The sequence below is a fragment of the Triticum aestivum genome, chromosome 2D (assembly GCF_018294505.1).
Source record: "Triticum aestivum cultivar Chinese Spring chromosome 2D, IWGSC CS RefSeq v2.1, whole genome shotgun sequence".
NCBI classification, from domain to species: Eukaryota; Viridiplantae; Streptophyta; class Magnoliopsida; order Poales; family Poaceae; genus Triticum; species Triticum aestivum.
Window position 1 is genome coordinate 417,794,866 of NC_057799.1, and position 5,742 is coordinate 417,800,607.

Consider the following 5,742-nt stretch of genomic DNA (forward strand, 5'->3'; position numbering starts at 1 on the left):
AGGGGGCGCCGCCCCCTCCTCCTTGTCCTATTCGGACTCCGAGGGAGGGGGCGCGCAGGCACCCCCTGCGGGCTTCCCTCTCTATCTCCCTTAGGCCCATGTTGGCCCAATACTTCCCCGGGGGGTTCCGGTAACCCCTCGGTACTCCGGTAAAATACCCGAATCACTCGGAACCATTCCGATGTCCGAATACAACCTTCGGTCACCATGTCTGTGATCTCATCCGGGACTCGGAACAAACTTCGGTCACCAAAACGCATAACTCATAATACAAATCTTCATTAAACGATAAGCGTGCGGACCCTACGGGTTCGAGAACTATATAGACATGACCGAGACACATCTCCGGTCAATAACAGAAAGCAGAACCTGGATGCTCATATTGGTTCCTACATATTCTATGAAGATCTTTATCGGTCAAACCACATAACGACATACATCATTCCCTCTGTCATCAGTATGTTACTTGCCCGTGATTCGATCGTCGGTATCATCATACCTAGTTCAATATCACTACCGGCAAGTCTCTTTACTCATTACGTAATGCATCATCCCGCAAGTAACTCATTAGTCACATTGTTTGCAAGGCTTATAGTGATGTGCATTACCGACAGGGCCCAGAGATACCTCTCTGATACACGGAGTGACAAATCCTAATCTTGATCTATGCCAACTCAACAAACACCTTCGGAGACACCTGTAGAGCATCTTTATAATCACCCAGTTACGTTGTGACGTTTGATAGCACACAAAGTGTTCCTCCGGTATTTGGGAGTTGCATAATCTCATAGTCAGAGAAATATGTATAAGTCATGAAGAAAGCAATAGCAATATAACTAAACGATCATAATGATAAGCTAATGGATGGGTCTTGTCCATCACATCATTCTCTAATGATTTTATCCCGTTCATCAAATGACAACACATGTCTATGATTAGGAAACTTAACCATCTTTGATTAACGAGCTAGTCAAGTAGAGGCATACTAGGGACACTTTGTTTGTCTATGTATTCACACATGTACTAAGTTTCCGGCTAATACAATTCTAGAATGAATAATAAACATTTATCATGATATAAGGAAATATAAATAACAACTTTATTTTTGCCTCTAGGGCATATTTCCTTCAGTTTTTAATAAAACTCTCCTTCAGCTCAACCCACGTGTTGATGGAGTTGGAGGGCAAGGTTTTTAACCAAGTACGAGCCGGCCCCTCTAACATCATGGTCAGGTATTTCGCGCATACTGCGTCACTGACGTCTAACATGTCCATGGCGAGCTCGTAGCTCTCTATCCAAGACGCCGACTCAAGATCCATCATGTAGTTAGACGCCGGCTCAAGCTCGTAGCTCTCTATCCAAGACGCCGGCTCAAGGGCATGCGCTCATTGCGTAGAGCCGGAGCCAGGCAAGGTATCCCGAGGGTCCTTCCAGTGGGGGTCAATTGGGTTGTGACCGATGGAGATAGAGCCGCGTCGTTTGCCGCCTCGGCCGCCCGCTGGGCACGTGCCGAGTCAACGATGTATTGAGCATTGGGAGCTCTCATGTGCGGCAAGACTCGGGGTGGCTCGTGATGTTGACGGGTGCTGCTGGACACATCTGGTGAGTCGACATGATGGCTTCTGCTCCGGCCCGGGGCCGGGGTAGAGTGAAGGCGCTCCCTGCTGTGAGAATAGTTGGCCTGCTGAGTCACCGCTATTTTTAGCATCTCGATGGCATTGCGCGCCTCGAACTTGATGGGCGAATGTCCCATAATGGGGAGTGCAGCCAAGTTGGTCGTCGCGACGAGGAGGTTATCCAACGGTTTAGTGAAGTGACCCGCCGGTGTGAAGAAACTACGGAGGGGCGTCTCGTGACGTGGACCCGGCTCCCGCTGGGGCAGCGTTGGTTGGGTGGCACGGCCCACTGTGGGCTGAACTCCAGGGTTTGGTCGTATGGTGGGTGACCCAGGCGCATCAGCCTCCGGGTTGCGAAGGCACGTATCTTGAGGGGTGGCGAACAGTTGAGTGGACTCGAGGCTAGGAGGAAGGTGATGATGCCTATGCTTGTGAACCGCCTCTAAAGCACTTAAAAATGAAGATGTATTACATTAGTATTATAGGAGGGAGGGAGCAGTTAATAAAAACAATTAATCAGTCTGTAAGATGCTACTGTAAAAACAAGCATGATGTGTCAAAACATATACCTTGTTGCAGCAGCAGATCATCTGCTCCACTCCAGTAGTTAAAGCAAGGAGGACATGCTCCCGAGTCAGGCCACCCTTGGAAATACCAGCCTCAAAACCACCAGTGGAGGAATCAATGATGAGCACCGCACAGTCAGCCTAGGAGGTAACAGTGATGTCAAGGACACTGAAGTTGTACTTGGTGGTCTCGAACTTCCCCAGGGCAATATCAATGGCGATACCCCTCTCACGCTCAGACTTCAGCTTGTCAAGCACCCATGCGTACTTGCCACATTTCTTCATCTCAGCTGATTCATCTTCGAACCTCTCGATCACACGCCTGTCAATGCCTCCAAGCTCATAGACAAGATGGCCAGTGGTGGTCGACTTGCCAGAGTTGCCATGGCCAATCACCACGATGTTGATGTGAGTCTTATCCTTAACCATGGCTGAAAGTGCTCGAATAACAAACACAAACATCAAAATAAGGATGAGTTAATAAATCTGGGTTACACTAACAATCAATGAACAGGATCTATCAAGAAATAAGGAGCAACAGCAACATATTTAGAACAATTAACTCATGATTTATCTATAAATCATGAGAAAAAATATATATATTCAAACAATTCCTTCTACCGTCTGAAGAATTAGCAGTATATATTCAAACTTTCAACAGAAGAGATCTAAGTAGATGTTTTCTAGCGATCTAGTCTGCCAAAACAGAACAGGAGAATTAGCTGTTCAACCTACAAGTGGAAGTGCCCTATGGATCTATTCTGCCAAAACAAGTGGTCTATGGAGTACACTCGATCAATTGCACAGCAAAAGCAAGTTAGATTCTCATCAAATTACAGATCACGAAAAACAGCAGTCAACCGACTAAAACAGAACAAGCAGTTAGAAGTGTAATGCATAGAACTGTTGGTTCTATCAACAAATAGCGGGCAGAGATCTAGAGACAGCAGCATGAATATACCCGATCAATTAGACAGTCCAAAATGGTTTTCTATCACCAAATCTCGAGCAGAGATATACTAGGGTTCGACGGATCTAGTATAAAGAAGAAGCAGCATCCGCTCACCTACGAAATCTAGAGTACAGATCTACGAAATCTAGAAGAAGAAGCATCCGATCACCTACGAAATCTAGAGCACAGGTCTCCAAAATCTAGAGCACAGATCAACTACGGAAGTATTCGTCGGATCTGGTTTAAATAAATCGATTCAACCGATTCAACAATTAGAAAGATGTTCCATGAAGAAAATACGAGCAGAGATCCAAGTACGATAGGACAGATCTGAGAGCACCAGATCTCCTCGTAAAGGGGGGAGATGGACGCCGTAGTTCCCAAGCTAAGGCCTTCGGTTTGTGATTGAGATAGACCGGTGATGGGAGCTGGTTATATAGATAGGCCAGTCTCCTCATTTGCTTTCGTTAGCGGTATGGGACTATTCATACGCGAACGGGGACAAGCTTTCCCGGTGCACGAAGCGTAGATGGGCCGACCGCACACAGGTGCTGCGGCCCGGCCGAGGGGATGGCAAGGAGAACGGTGGCTTACTCTGAAAACGAAAAGAGGGGAAGGGATTGAGAATATGGGTCAGCAAATCTTAACCGAGCACTTTGAATAATACAGTATATAGGAAGGAAAAACACAATTGGTTGGTTTGAAGCAAGAACAATGATTTGTACTACCTTACTTTCATGATGCGAAAAGAAAAATTCACACGATAGGTTTCTATGTCGATAGGCTCGTCAAGCCAAGATGGCCGGCTTACTTTCATGAGGTGCCTGAAGATTAGAGAGCCTGCTTACTTTTATGAGGTACCTGAAGATACATCAAAACAAACACCATAAAGCAAACCAAAAAATTCAGCGGCACATACATCAGTTCGTGAGACAAGTGATTGGTGGGCGACAAATTACTAACACCGTGCCAAAAGCTCGTTCCTCTCCACGAACGAAATAGTAACCAGCACGGCCACAAGGGAAGCTGGTTTCTAGCTCGTTTGCGAGAAAGGAACGAGAAAGGATGGTGGTACCTTTAGTTTGGCGACAGGGGGGGTGGGTGGGGGGCTCGGGGGGATGGTGTTCAGGGAGGGCAGGTTATATAGGCAACACGATCGGTCCGAATCGTGCCACCAACCGGTGGTTGCGGGGCGCTTTCCAACTAAACACGCTACGGAGAGTATATTTAGCAAGTCATTGAACAGAATTTAAACTATCCTAAATAAGCTCCATGCATGCTGGCGGTACACCGACGTGTGGGGCCGTCCTATCCTGACCCCAGAAGGCAGCAACGCAAAGGAGGTAGACTCATTTAACAAAATTAAACACGTCATATCTGCGGGGTTACGGTTTTTGCACTAAAGACGGAGGTATCCCCTGTAATTTAGCAACTCATTAAACATAATTAAAGACTACTGCAAATATATGGTAAGTATACATCACAACGCGCTGTGCGGGTCAAACGCGGCGGTGACACGGCAGAGGGAGGTTACCCCGCGCCTTTACACTTACACCTGGGGACACGGCATGGACGGCCCGCGTGGAAGGGACCCAACGCACTAGCAACAGCGTACGGTTGACCGTTGGAATTGCAACGCAAAACCATTCCAGGTACGATGAACCTGTTGCTGCTTATTTGTTCCGTTACAACCGAGAAGGACATGCCCACCAGCAAATTAGTTCACCGACATGTGGGATCAGCATGTCTACGAGCGGGTCCACGTATTTTTAATATTGGCCTTCGTGATCCACGTCATCGATCCGTGAAAACTCATCTGATTGGTGGATATGAAGTCATATTGTGCTTTCGTGTCGTTTCTTCTGCGTCATTTTTTTAAGGAAGCTGCTACGCGTCGGCCGGCGGATTTTCTAAAAGATCCGCCACCTCGCGAGCGGTCCGATTGGCAGATGGAGTGGCCGAGGGTCACCTTCTATCATTGCAACACATGGCGTGTTTCAGATTTTTTTTGCAACATGGGTTATGTTGCGTTTTTTTTGCAACATAAGTTAAGTTACGGATTATTTTTGCAACAAATGTCTTGTTGCAATTTTATTTTTTGCAACAGAGGTCTAGTAGATTTTTTTATATCAGAGGTCTTGTTGCGGTTATTTTTGCAACAAAGACCTTGTTACAAAAACTCGTTGTAGCGCGAGTAGCAAGCAGCGACCACACCGTCCGAAAGAAAAGGCCGGTACTCCTTCGGGACGGCAGAGCGATGGCGGACGCAACTCTTTGCGGTGGACGCGGACGCCGGTGCTCCCCTAGGACGGCGGATGCATCTTAAGTTCGGGCGCAGCACGACGGCCGCCGTTCATGGTGGAGGCGGGCGGCAGTGCGCCCATGCCGGTGACCTCGTCGGCGTGCTGCCGGTGGCGAGCGTCGGTGGCGGCGGTCCAAGCAGTGCGAGGAGGCGTCAACTTGACGGGGAGCTAGGGAGGAGCACGGGTGGCCACTGCTCATGAGGGGATCCAGATCCCGCAACACACCAGTTATTGCAGTGAGGAGATTGCAATAACGACTCAGTTACAAAACCTAGTTTAGATAATACGTTGCTCCTAGCTATCTG

General features: G+C 47.8%; 1 pseudogene; it reads right to left on the bottom strand.

The window, feature by feature from the left end:
• Nucleotides 1-1,063: 1,063 nt before the first annotated feature.
• LOC123053532 (elongation factor 1-alpha-like) lies at nt 1,064-4,233 on the bottom strand (annotated as a pseudogene).
• Between the last annotated feature and the right edge of the window lie 1,509 nt (nt 4,234-5,742).